Source organism: Periplaneta americana, chromosome 10 (assembly GCF_040183065.1).
Source record: "Periplaneta americana isolate PAMFEO1 chromosome 10, P.americana_PAMFEO1_priV1, whole genome shotgun sequence".
Classification (NCBI taxonomy): domain Eukaryota; kingdom Metazoa; phylum Arthropoda; class Insecta; order Blattodea; family Blattidae; genus Periplaneta; species Periplaneta americana.
Window position 1 is genome coordinate 160974184 of NC_091126.1, and position 14665 is coordinate 160988848.

A 14665-nucleotide genomic window follows, 5' to 3' on the forward strand; every position below is an offset into this window, starting at 1 on the left:
TACGCATTTATGCAGTTGCCACGGAATGAACGTTTCTAATTCTGGATGGCTTTTATAAATTTACACTCCCACTGCATGAAAATATACTACAGAAACAAAATAGAAAATAATATGATCGCTTTTAATGGTTAGCTCAAAAGGTGAAAAAATATTACGCATTTATCCAGTTGCCACGGGACGAACGTTAGGGAAGTTTTTGCAAAATCACTGTATATGTACACTTCTTTCTAATTCTGGGTGGCTTTTACAAATTTACACTCCCACTGCATGAAAATATACTACAGAAACAAAATAGAAAATAACATGATCGCTTTTAATGGTTAGCTCAAAAGGTGAAAAAATATTACGCATTTATCCAGTTGCCACGGGACGAACGTTAGGGAAATTTTTGCAAAATCACTGTATATGTACACTTCTTTCTAATTCTGGGTGGCTTTTACAAATTTACACTCCCAGTGCGAGAAAATATACTATAGAAACAAAATAGAAAATATAATCGCTTTTAATGGTTAGCTCAAAAGGTGAAAAAATATTACGCGTTTATCCAGTTGCCACGGGAGGAACATTAGGGAAGTTTTAGCAAATTACTCTATAGGTACATTTATTTCTAATTCTGGGTGGCTTTTATAAATTTACACTTCCACTGCGAGAAGATGTACTAGAGAAACAAAATAGAAAATATAATCGCTTTTAATGGCTAGCTCAAAAGGTGAAAAATATTACGCGTTTATCCAGTTGCCATGGGACGAACGTTAGGGAAGTTTTAGCAAATTACTGTATAGGTACATTTATTTCTAATTCTGGGTGGCTTTTATATATTTACACTCCCACTACGAGAAGATATACTACAGAAACAAAATAATTTCCATTATTCCCCGCTGTGTCTTGCAGGTTGGATTTGCCTCTTTCAATTAATTTCACCAACCTGTGACACGCGAGATGGGTCTGGCCAATGAAAACATCTATCCAGACCACTCAACATAAAGCAGTGATTTGATTTCACAATCGTAGTGCTCGATCCGCAGGACGTCCCGGTGTACACGTGATCGCATCCGTCATTCATTAACGTGTTCACGGGCAGAATCTTGGGGCAAGCCATGTGTGAAAGCGAGATCAATAGGCAGATTCTACTCTCTTGCACGTGGGGCTTGGTCGACGCCGTAGCGACAGGTCGGTATGACGTAAAAAGCTTGCTGAGTTTGAGAGAGACGAGTTTTTAAGTGTACAATACTGAGGGTTGGCGACTTTTCGTAAAAGCGATAAAAACCGAAATGCCTGTAAACGCCTGTGCATTTCTATTTTAATTTTTCACGACCTTTATATGCGCTAAAGTGCGAAATGTACTCAAAATACGAAATTTGTACCAAAATGCAATCTAAATGTGAAATATACAATTTTTCTGAAAGAATTTATCTTAAATCAAGTAAGATTTATTTCTGTATAAAATGAAATAGCTTTCTTACATACAAGAACAACTAAAAACACATACCTCAATCATCTTGAATAAAGGTGTTCAAACCTTTCAAAATATTTATTCCCGTTCCCTGTGTTCAACCTTGGAATTCATGGTTTCAGTCTGTAGGCCTACAATATGTTGACAAGTATGTACTGGGTTTAAAAATTTATTTCAATCTCTAGATGAGAATTTAGTGAATATTAATTCTCCATCCCTCCCAACTAAACAACATTTCATACAAGTTGAGAGGATGCGAAGGCATTTCTTTCCCCTTCTACTTGCCCGGAGTCCGTCAGTGTCACACAGGCAGCTGTTACCTCTTATATCTGCACCCCCCCCAAGTTGTACACACTAGCAAATAAAATATTAAATAAAGTACATAAGTGAATATAAAATAAAGTGTCAAAGATGTTTGACAATATGTTAGAGTATATTTGTGTGTAGTTCTTACAATATTTTCAACTAATAATTACATTTAGGAATGTCAGTTTGTATTATGAAGTCAGGGGGAGCGACACAGTTCAGATTGTCCCATTGTGTATACTGTAGAGTAGCAACTAGCGGTGGAGAAAACATTTATCTTCTGTCGTCAGTAGCCTTTTAGTATGCCAGTTAATATAAATAGCAATAAAACTTTATATAAACGCTTAGTAGGAACTTTCGAAATATAGAGTACCGATACACATATTCAGAAATAAAATTTGTTACTATGTAGAAAGTCAATTAGTCGAACGTTTGTGAGATGGGCAGTAACATCTTCCCCTTCACTGATGGTAGGGAGTGTGACTAGAGGGGAAAGCCTATCAACCAAACTGAAATGGGGTTTACTTTAAAGTGCTTCAAAATTTTCTAGAGCTTCTTCAGTGGAGCAGCGTAACCCGGAGTGAGACAAGTGGCCTACAGGCTTGGAGCTCACATATTCAGTTTATTTCAGCTCCGAATCCTTTGCGAGGACGCGTTTTGCGTTCCTTTTAAATTTCTCCTCCCATTTCTCCTCTTTGAATTCAATTCAAACTACCTTAAATGAAGTATGTAATTATTTTGGAGTATAGTCTACTGTCGGACTAAGTTTATGAGCCAGGTTTCCGTATCAGTAAGTTAACCAATCACTTGGAGGTCTCTTTTCACACTTTTACACATAAGCTGTGGGACGAGCTGTTAACATTACGCACTGTTGTGAAAAGATGTGCTGGATGATGATAACCCACAGACGTGTTGAAATTCTTAAACTCTTGTTCAAATGAAAACTTGAAAGAAAAAAATTAAAATAATGTTAATAGTTTGTGCGACTAAGTGTAACAAGAATTTGAGTAGCTATATAGCAGAAAATTCCACAAATAAATATTCTTTTCGAAGAGGTTGGTGAACTTTTTAACCCTACCATTACTGGCCATGTATTATCGGTTTATTTGAAAGGTTTATGTGAGGACAAAACAAAAGATACCATTTTTCCGGAGTGTTAGCATGAATACCTTTCTTGAGGGACATGAATATTTTTATACTCATATCGTTGAACATATTAAGAACAAAAGTCCACACCTGTGGAGTAACGGTCTGGCCGCGAAACCAGGTGGCCCGGTTTCGATTCCCGATCGGGGCAAGCTATCTGGTTGAGGTTTTTTCCGTGGTTTTCCTTCAACCCAATATGAGGAAATGCTCGGTAACTTTCGGTGCTGGACCTCGGTCTCATTTCACCGGCATTATCACCTCCATTTCATTCAGACGCTAAATAACCTAAGATGTTGATAAAGCGTCGTAAAATAGACTACTAAAATAAAAAACCACGAAAAAATATGTGGACTGCATGCTAACGTTGATGGCTTTAAAGCTTGAATACGTAAAGTTCGCCCTAGAGCAGCTCTGCAATGTATTTGAGGTCCTACCAACAGCGTTGTTGCTAAAGATTTTTCGGTAAATATAATTTAATTGTGAAAGTAGAACACGAATGGCAGAATGAATTGTGCAGATGTGTTCTACGTTTTCTTTCAATGTTGTCGTTGATTCATTATCATGATTAATAAGATAAATAATTAGTACCTCTACATACGTATGAATATAATTCCACGTAGATACTTCCAAAAGACGTGCCATAGCTTCCCATATTAATCTAGGGTCCAAGTTTTCCTTCGAAAAGAAGTAACTAATTCTAACTTAGCCCAAAAATTGCAGCGCGTTCATAATGCTTGCATACGTTTTATTTGCAACATCCGCAAATACGACCACATTACACCTTCCCTTGAAACGCTCCAATGGGTAAGATTACAGGACCGAAGATATATCCATTCACTAATTTTCCTATATCGCATCATCAATACTTCTTCGCCTAACTATCTCTCGGTGTGTTTTAATTTCTTAGCCTCTTATCACAGTTGCCCAAGGTTGCGGGTTCGATCCCGGGCCAGGTCAATGGCATTTAAGTGTGCTTAAATGCGACAGGCTCATGTCAGTAGATTTACTGGCATGTAAAAGAACTCCTGCGGGACAAAATTCCGGCACATCCGGCGACGCTGATATAACCTCTGCAGTTGCGACCGTCGTTAAATAAAACATAACATTCTTATCACAGCAAGGGTACTCGTTCTAAAAATGACCCTTTATTATCTATGCCTTGCCATAAAACAGGTCACTATTCTTCCTCTTTCACAGTATCAGCAATTCGTTTCTGGAACTACCTACCCAGCTCCCTCAGGAACTGTCGAACGATATTGCAATTTAAAAGTGAAATGTTTAAACACGTGACCAGTATTCAGGTTTAATTCTCCTTTGTGTGTATATGTGTATATATGTAATTTTCCTCAGTGTTGTATAGTTATAATTTACATTTGAATTTGTTATTCTTGTAATAATTTGTAATATTGTTTCACCTACCGCTTGCATATTCATTGAGTGTAACTTCTAGCCTTATATTATTTTGTAATTATTATTTAGTATGTTCGCATTATTTTACTCCAACTTTGCTTGTATAACTATATCAATCTTTATTAGTGTTCTTTAAATATTAGTCTGTAAAACTGTATCAGCTTCTTTTGTTTCTGGCTAAGTGGAAGAGTAGGCCTGATGGCCTTAACTTCGCCAGAATAAATAAACAGATATTATTAATATTATTATTATTATTATTATTATTATTATTATTATTATTACTATTTTTATTAACTTATGTATAAATGCTACAAAATTCTAAATGTTAAAATCAAAATGCTAATTTTCTAATTTCAAATTTCTAAATATTATCTTCTCTAACAATACTACACGTTATATTTCTTGATGAAGGCACATTAACACAATAAACGTGTATTGGCCTACAAAACGGGAGGATGAGCTAATGTAACTCAACGTCAGCATGAGGTGTGTGGTTGGCATCATAGTTGTCACACCTGTCTACAGTTGTCAGATTCCAGGAAGGAGAAATATTAACACATGGATCGACATTGAACTTCAAACACCATTGTGAATCAGCAGATCAATAATTGACTGTTAGTTCGCCTTCTTCACTTTCCATATTGGGGAATATTCTCATGTCATTTATTAGCTCAATGACATATACTTCATTTTTAACTATTAAGGTAAATTAACAATACACTCAACAAGAATGAATTACTTTTCACTTCAGCGTGTAATTCCCAACCTTTTCTTATTTGAGTGTACTAACTTACAACATAAGTCGCAAATCAAATATGTGTAAAACTCTTTTGTGCGAGATCGTGCGTATTTGCTTGGTTTCCGCACAAAACCAACCCGCGGTAAGTCTAAAATTCCACATTCAGTATTCCCAACCGAACACACATAACAATTTCCCTCTTCTTACCGCTTAAGTGACATATTCATTTTATTCCTTTAGGCTTTTAACATATTATTTTTAGAGACGTTCAATATAGTAATAATTATAAATTGGAAACTTACCACTGCAATTTCACCTAAATTGCACTGTTAATTGGTGTTTTTAAATATTTTCAAAAATTAACTAAACTCTACAACTCCACTAAAGTTACTGCATTTCGTGATGCATGTAACATTAAGGAAGCCGTTTGTTTTAAGTTCGCATTTATAGACTGGGGAAAAAAAAGACAGACGTATATCACGGCCTGCTGGAGTATAGTAAACACAGAAAACATTTTAAAGGAACAATGTTGAAGATAGATATTTTTGTTTTCCAAAATTGCCGTCACTGAACAGAAACCAAGATGGAGATTTCATTGCAACTAATTAGAAATTCCTCTTTCAAGTATGTAACAAACGATCTTCGCACAAAATAATATACGATACACGAGCGGTATGTTTTCTTTCAATTCTCGGAAATTAAAAAAAAGCTCAACTACGTTTCGCTTTTTCAAACTTTTCCTCGAACATGAAAACTTCAACATACCGCTCTTGTAACGCATATTACTATTGTGCGAGATCGTGCGTATTTGCTTGGTTTCCGCACAAAACCAATCCGCGGAAAGTCTAAAATTCCACATTCATTATTCCAAACCTAACACACACAACAATGTCCCTCTTCTTGCCGCTTAAGTGACATTCATTTTACTGATTTAGGCTTTTAACATATTATTTTTAAAGACGTTCAATATAGTAATAATTATAAATTGGAAACTTACCACTGCAATTTCACCTAAATTGCACTGTTAATTATTATTTTTAAATATCTTCAAAAATTAAGTAAACTCTACAACTCCACTAAAATTACTGCATTCGTGATGCAAGTAACATTAAGGGAGCCGTGAAAAAAACAACAAGATTCCAGATGCCGATGTTATTACTGCAATATGTTATATAAATAATATTGTTAAAATATTAAAATGAAAAATAAATCATTACATAACCTTACCGTTTGTTTGAAGTTCGCAATTATAGACTGGGGGGGAAAAAAAAACAGACTTATATCACGGCCTGCTGGAGTATAGTAAACACAGAAAACATTTTAAAGCAACAATGTTGAAGATAGATATATTTGTTTTGCAAATTTGCCGTCATTGAACAGAAACCAAGATGGAGATTTCATTGCAACTAATTATAAATTCCTCTTTCAGGTATGTAATAAACGATCTTCGCACAAAATAATGTACGATACAAGAGCGGTATGTTTTCTTTCAATTCTCGGAAATTAAAAAAGCTCATCTACGTTTCGCTTTTTCAAACTTTTCCTCGAACATGAAAACTTCAACATACCGCTCTTGTAACGCATATTACTATTATTACATCAGCTGCAGATGTTTTCATCATCCCTTCATTTAATGTTCATAATGCAAAAGAAAAAGTCTCTTTGTGAATGAACTTTATAGAAATACATTCAAAACTAATTTAATTAAACTAAATAATATTACACAGTGTTTGGATACCAAACACTATGATAGTGTACAGCCATCTCTGCAGTAGGCCTACTGATGCTTCCAATCAATCGTCGTTTCTTTCTTCGAAAAAGAAATCAAGAACCATAATTATCTCCAAATACTTAGGGTGCTATTCATAAACATTTCGATAGCCCGGGCTACGAGCGTGCTAAACAGGAAGACACTGGTTTATGAATACAAAAAACGTTAGTTCGCTGATCATCCACCGAAAGCCCGCGCTAAGAATGTTTCTGAATACGGCCCATAACGTCTATATTAAAGTACGCTATAGTAGCTAATAAAAAAATGAATGGTCACATAAACGCCAGCAATCTGCATAAATTAGGAAAATTTCTTTTTTGAGTTAAAATTAGATGGGAAGAGAAAGTCAAAGCTCTAACGGAGATGGAATTATAAATGTTGAGTAGTCACACGATAAGAAACTACGAAGAGTAGCCAATGAAGTTAACAGAATAATTCTTAAGAGATTGAGCATAAAAAATGAAAAAGCTAAACTAGGAGTTTTAAATACAAGAGCTATATTTATTAGTTGATTATTATTATTTATTAGTATTATTATTTATTATATTATTATTAGTATTATTATTGTAAACAGAGGATACTTATATGTGCAATATGTTTTAGTTTGTGTTATATTTGTATTGAGACTGATGGCGGATTAAGAACTGGAATCAAATCCGCCATGACGTGAACAAAGATTGATGAAATATATATATATATATATATATATATATATATATATATATATATATATATTAAAGTGATAACCTGATCAACAATAGAAAGTGACTAAATTAATTTTAAATTTTCTTCAAACTGAGGTTTTTCTTCACGGAGTATAAAATCCATTAAGGATAAAACCTAGAAAGAGATCGTCCAATTTATCTAATGATAAATATAATACGAATCAAATCAGAAAACCTCCGTACTGTTCTGGGTAAAACCGTACGTCTGCCAACCCTACCCGAGTCCCACGTTCCTAGGGAGAGAACATTGACACTCCATTAATAGGGAAATTAAAGACCCACCGGCGATCTTGAAGTCAAAGTGAAAAAAAAATCCCTTCCGCCAGTTCAGTCTGTAATCTGTCATTATGCGGCTTTTGCTCCTAATCTCGAAATAATTAAGCCAAGCAATTGTTTGAGAACAGAAACTATAGTTTTATTTCGAACTGCTGGAGAAATAAATTGTTTTGCTAACAGACGTAAGCATGGATCATTACCTAGTGATCACACATTAAGTAGCATATTTGCGCAACAATTGAAAAAGATGATCAGCAACCCGTCTCTTATCGGTATGTACAACACGATCAAAGCAACTTGTAAGAAATTACATTTCTCTTAACTAAGACGAGCAGGTCGAGATTCCTATAGGCTTTATAATGAATGACACTTGTTACCAGCTACTTTAAAAGAAGTCATTTTTATTTCATATACGTGTAACTTTCTTTGTAGATCTTTGCCACGAAAATGGTCGCTATAAAACTAACATTAACGAAGTAATACCGTATTACTCTTAAAGACTTACGAGTTCTATTAACGTTCTAGAAAAATTCGTTAATTGTCGCGCAACAAAATTTACAGTTACCGTGTCTTTACAAGGGAGTTATTATACTGAACCTAGTAAGTAAAAAAGAACGTGTTAATTGTGTAAAACTTACAACTGAATAATTAGATAATCATTCAACAATTTCCATGAGGTTTTTACGTTTCTCAACATGGGCGTTGTTGCACTCTCCCACCAAACTTACCGAGACTTCCTCGGCGAGGAATCAGTACGACGACTGGAGACAATGACAACAAAAACACATCGATGTCGAGGCGTGATTCTACTCCACGACTCTAGCTTCCAGGCAGCATCAAATTTACATCTTAACTGCTGCGCACACCACGGTCGAGGAATAATTTACCTCTCCAAAGCGTAAGATTTACTTTTGAGTTGTCATAAGTGCTTAAGATTTTAATGTCAAATGTCACAATAAGTTGTATCTTTGAACCGGTGAAAGTCGGTAAATGTAATACAAAGCCAGAAAGAATGGCATCGAATAAGACCTTATAAATACGTATAACAATGTGAGGATTGTTATCTATATAATTATTCTACAACACAACATATAGGCCTAACTTAATCATTGTGAGGTGAGGTCACAATCTCACTCGTATGTAGACCGCATGTGAAATATGATGTAATTGATTTCTTATCTCTCACAGGTCAGCTGATAATTCCCGGAAGTTTTTATTCAGTATTACTCACAAAAGCCTGTATTAGGACACCTGCTACTCCATACCTATGTTTAAACCACAAACGAGTGTAATTTTATACATAACTTTTATATTTTGATTATTATTTTTTTAAATTTCGAATATACACATGCTCCTTGCCGAAATATTATACACGAAAATTAAATCTAAAAAGATATGACACTCCTTGTTCTAAATCACGAAAAATATAGCGTAATAATTGCATCATAAGAGGAAAAAAACTCACTGTAGTAACAATTCCAAATCTTCCACGAAAAATAACACTTGCTCTCAACAGTTTATAAACAATAGACACACGCTAAAACAGTGAAACGAAATGGAATGTAATATGTCCAACCGCGCACAGTTCACCAACATCCCAACACATCCGCATTCGAAACGCAACTGACACGACCAAAGAGGACTCCAGGAGGCAATGGAGAAAGTATACAAAAAACGAGCCGACCGCCCCGACAGCAACAGAGAGGGGACGATCGGGTGAACAGAGGTGGCGCTGCTTTCACGAAGGTATCCGGAAATCACCGAAGCGTCATTACTGTGGAAGAACGTGTTATCTCACACACATTAAGATTATAAAATCATCTGAAACAGTAAGTAAAGAACTCGATAAGGTATCGAAATAATTACGAAGAAGATAAAACATTCTTTCTAGTATACATGAGGTGACAGTAATTTTGTTTTAGAAAGAGACGAGACATTTAAATCCCATATACAGTGTGACCACATCTACACTTTTTCCAAGTATTTGGTTAATTTTATATTATGTTTAATTTAATGAAGGGATTAGGAGGATTAAATGATACTAATATTATAACCTCTTACAGACTACGTACTGACACTATGTTATAATTGCACAGGTGATACAATAGGGTTATTCAAAATCAAGAAAGATTTCAAAGTTATTTCAATTTCTTAAGAAGTTTAAAAAAAATAACGTTGTTCATAAAAGAACTGGAATTATTCAGGCATAAACTAGTTTTGAAACCCAAAAATGATCGCAATTTTCTCCTTTATCATTAGTAACCTTTCTTCTGGGGAATAAACAGTATTCAGAAGGAAATCTTACGTAATAATTTCAATTTTTTTACTACAGTGCGTTCGTAGATTGGCCGGACCGTTATAACATAACCTAAATAATATAAACAAGTGTCACAAAAGTTTTAATTATTGATGATGAAATAAACAAGGAAACTTTTAATTAAGAATGATGGAATAAAAATTAAACATGACTAATTTTAAAAGGAACAACTGTTGAAAGTAGAATTTTCAAATTTGAATGTTTTAGTGGTCCGGCCGAGCTACGAACGCATTGTAGCTTCTACAATGACGACAAATTGGAGAGTGCATATTATTTTCAATCTACTTCGAGTTCTGAGTCTTCTCAATGAGCTGGAACAATCCCTATTTTACATTCATAGCAACATTAAATAAGACCAATTAGCATTTATAGAGGTAAAACCGTTATTTTATAGTTATTTTAACCATGGGTTAAAAGTCACTTTCCCCAAACACTCCCTTACATTTAATTATATTCAATTTACATTTGACTAAGTTCTTACACATTCCTTTAAAGCAGCATTTCTCAAACGTTTCTTGAAGTGGGGACCACTTTTTTTAAGTGAAAACAGTTCTGCGGACCACCTTACTCTTGTTCCCTCCTTCGAAAGCAAATTTATCATTTTTGTAGCATATTTTAATACCAGTTTATTTATATTTTAAAATGGAATAAATAAATTAATTATAATACTTTGTAATTATATTTTTTGTAGCCAATCACAAGTCACATATAACAAATTCTGTGCAGTGTTGATTCCTCGCTTGCCTGTTAGCAGTTAGTTGTTTGAAATCCTTCTTATGTGGTAGACGCAGCAGTTGTCCATGTCTCTGTTAAATAGTGCCATTATAAATAATGTAAAATGCCTTCGATACGGATTTTTGATAAGAAAGTAACATGATGATACGCTTCATTTAGGCAGTGCTAATAGTTCAGAAGCTGTGTGGAGAAATATATTAATTATAGTGCCATTAAAGAAATATCTAGTCCTAGTGGTAGCTATTTGAAGAAAAAATACTTTCGTAAATATGACAAGAGTTATTTGGAACTTGGATTTACTTGGTATGGCAATGAGAGTGAACCAAAACCTCGGTACGTTGTTTGTTACGAAGTGCTTACAAACGAGTGTATGAAACCCGCGAAATTGAAACGGCACTGTCTTAGAGACGAAACACACAACTGTCCAAAGTAAACCTGTCGGATTTTAAAGTAGGTGGAATCTAAACTTTCTTATCGTCATCTGGAAAAAGAAATAAAAAATATTAATACAGAAACATGACCGATTTTCAACAATTAAAGATGGAATTTGGCACGTTCTATTATTGGTGTACGGCGTACAGTACATCCCCATTTCAATGTGTAGACTGGGTATCGGTGCTATGGTCCTCTGTTATGCATTCGGGTGGTCCCTGGCTGGGTTACACGCTCGGCGCCAGATATACAGGGAAAACATGACGAGAAACGCCACGTTCATAGTGCTTCAAATCTCTATTTTGTTGCTGAGATGAGAGGGAAGTGTGTAGACGGGTAGGGTAAGAAATTTCATAAAATATTATTTATTTATTTATTTATTTATTTATTTATTTATTTATTTATTTATTTATTTATTTATTTATTTATTTATTTATTTATTCTGGTGTAGTCAAGGCCATCAGGCCTTCTCTTCAACAACACCAGGAATACAAATACAATAATAGAAATAAACAGAAAAAAAATAGTACTGGGAGAAAAAGTGAAAGGCGATTGCCGTGTGTCATTTCCAAACTCTCAGATTTTCAGCTATAGTGTATTACGCAATTCGTTTGAATTTTAATGTTTCTTCTGTCTTTTTTGAAGAACCACAAGGGCAGAACTAGAGGATCACAGGTAGTCCGCGGACCATAGTTTGAGAAACGCTGCTTTAAAGATTTTGTTCAAAATGGAGGCCTTGTGTCTCGATAAATAATTCACAACGTTTAGATACTAATTTACAGATGCCAGAATATAACTCACGATTTTCATCGATCATCTGTCGCAACTGATCCAGATCCTGCGGTTTCTAAATAAAAACATCTCTTTTCAGGATGCTCCACAGCGAAAAATCACGTGGCGTTAGGTCGCATGATCTGGGTGGCCATTCTGTTGTGCCAAGTCGGTCAGTCCATTCATGGAATAGCTGGTTCAAGAACTCCCTCACTCCTACACCAAAATTATTTGGTGCTCCATCTTGTTGCCATATTAACTGCATTTCGGCAAAACGAGGGCTATTTGCAAATTCAGGAATAATCACCTCTTCTGACATCTGAAGATACCCGTTGCTGGTAACCGTTCCTTCTAAAAAGAATGGCTCTATGACACCTTCGCTCCAAATGCCACCCCAAACAGTCACACCAGAAGCGTTTAATTCTTTTGAGATAATTTCATGTGGATTTTTGCTGGCCCAGTAAACACAATTGTGCCCGTTCACTCAGTCTTTAGCTTAAATGTGGATTCATCAGTCCATAAAATTGTTTTCCAAAAGTCATTATAGCTTAGTACATGACAACACAGCCATTTTATGAAATTTACATTTACAAAGGAGTAATATAACAAAAGCTATATTCAAATTTAGGTAGTGCCTACGTTATATGAAAGAATTCATAACTTTGAGATTAAATTATATTTTTCCAAAAACCACCTGTTAAAGTGCTATAAATAACCAGTAAAAATACCATTACTGCACAATCAATAGTTTCTGAAAAATGTGTATAAATTCCATTAATTCAGTTTAAGGCAGAAGGGTCTGGGTTCCCTTACATTTTAATTTCTAGCATTTTAAAATCTATACTTGCAGCAAGTAAAGAGATAGGTTTGGAAGTAAATCCCGAAAAGACAAAGTATATGATTATGTCTCGTGACGAGAATATTGTACGAAATGGAAATATAAAAATTGACAATTTATCCTTTGAAGAAGTGAAAAAATTCAAATATCTGGGAGCAACAGTAAAAAATATAAATGATACTCGGGAGGAAATTAAACACAGAATAAATATTGGAAATTCCTGTTATTGTTCGGTTCAGAAGCTTTTATCATCCAGTCTACTGTCAAAAAATCTGAAAGTCAGAATTTATAAAACAGTTATATTACCGGTTGTTCTTTATGGTTGTGAAACTTGGACTCTCAATTTGAGAGAGGAACACAGGTTAACGGTGATTGAAAATAAGGTGCTTCGGAAAATATAGTTTACTTACTACCATAGAAATCAAATAAAACATAAATATAATCGACATGAATATCGTACTCGAAGACAAAAGTGTACTTTCCCATTAATTCAGCCTAAATGTCATACAAGTGCAGCTCTTATACATGGTGCTAGTTTCGGCCCAAGACTTTATAATAAAATTACAAACCATTTTCCAAATTTGAAATACTCCAAAATTGAAGCTTTTAGAAATGAAATTTATATAATTATTCATGATATATAATATTAACAAATGTATTTTTTTATCTTTAATTTCTGTCGACTGTATTCATGTTTTTATTGAATATCACTGGCTTTTGTCTGATTTTCATTTTATATTAAATGTGTATTTTTCTCTTTTTTTTCTCTTTCTCTTTTTTTGCTCTTGTGTGTTATTTATTGGTTTGAATTAAGTTACTTTCTGTATTTAGTAAACTGTCCTTGTAAATTTTATGTTATATTATTGGCTAAGACCACACCGTACACGAGCCTGGCTCTTACGATAGTGGCTAGAAACATTTTTGTTTTATAAATTTAATTTGTACTAACTTGCTAGTTAAATAAATAAATAAACAAATAAATAAATAATGTAATGTAGTATAATATAACATAATATAATATAATATAATATAATATAATATAATATAATATAATATAATATAATATAATATAATATAATATAATATAATATAATATAATATAATATAATATAATATAATATAATATAATATAATATAATATAATATAATATAATATAATACAATACAATATAATATAATATAATATAATATAATATAATATAATATAATATAATATAATATAATATAATATAATATACCGGTAATATAATAAAAGGTATCCCTGTAACTTGCCATGAAGGCATTTGGGGGGCATGGAGGTAGAGCTCCATGCTTTCAACTACACGCATTGTATTCTTCACCTGACATAATTAGGAACATTAAATCAAGACGTTTGAGATGGACAGGGCATGTAGCACGTATGGGCGAATCTAGAAATGCATATAGAGTGTTAGTTGGGAGGCCGGAGGGAAAAAGACCTTTGGGGAGGCCGAGATGTAGATGGGAGTATAATATTAAAATGGATTTGAGGGAGGTGGGATATGATGATAGACTGGATTAATCTTGCTCAGGGTAGGGACCGATGGCGGGCTTATGTGAGGGCGGAAATGAACCTCGGGTTCCTTAAAAGCCAGTAAGTAAGTAAGTGAGTAAGTAAGTAAGTAATCATTTTATAATTCACTTTAATTTTAAATATAAACAAAATCGTAAATGTGATATTATTTACTTTCTGAAAAAGAGACTGTAGAAGTCATTGACATTATGTAA

General features: G+C 34.0%; 1 protein-coding gene across 1 annotated transcript in view; it reads right to left on the bottom strand.

Annotated features, from left to right (window-relative positions):
• The window catches only part of LOC138708116 (tyrosine-protein kinase transmembrane receptor Ror-like), an 811918-nt gene extending 802455 nt beyond the window's left edge, over nt 1-9463 (bottom strand). The window contains exon 1 of the mRNA XM_069838318.1: nt 9292-9463. The gene's annotated coding sequence lies outside the window, so the exon portion shown is untranslated. The remainder of the gene's footprint in view (nt 1-9291) is intronic.
• Nucleotides 9464-14665: the final 5202 nt, after the last annotated feature.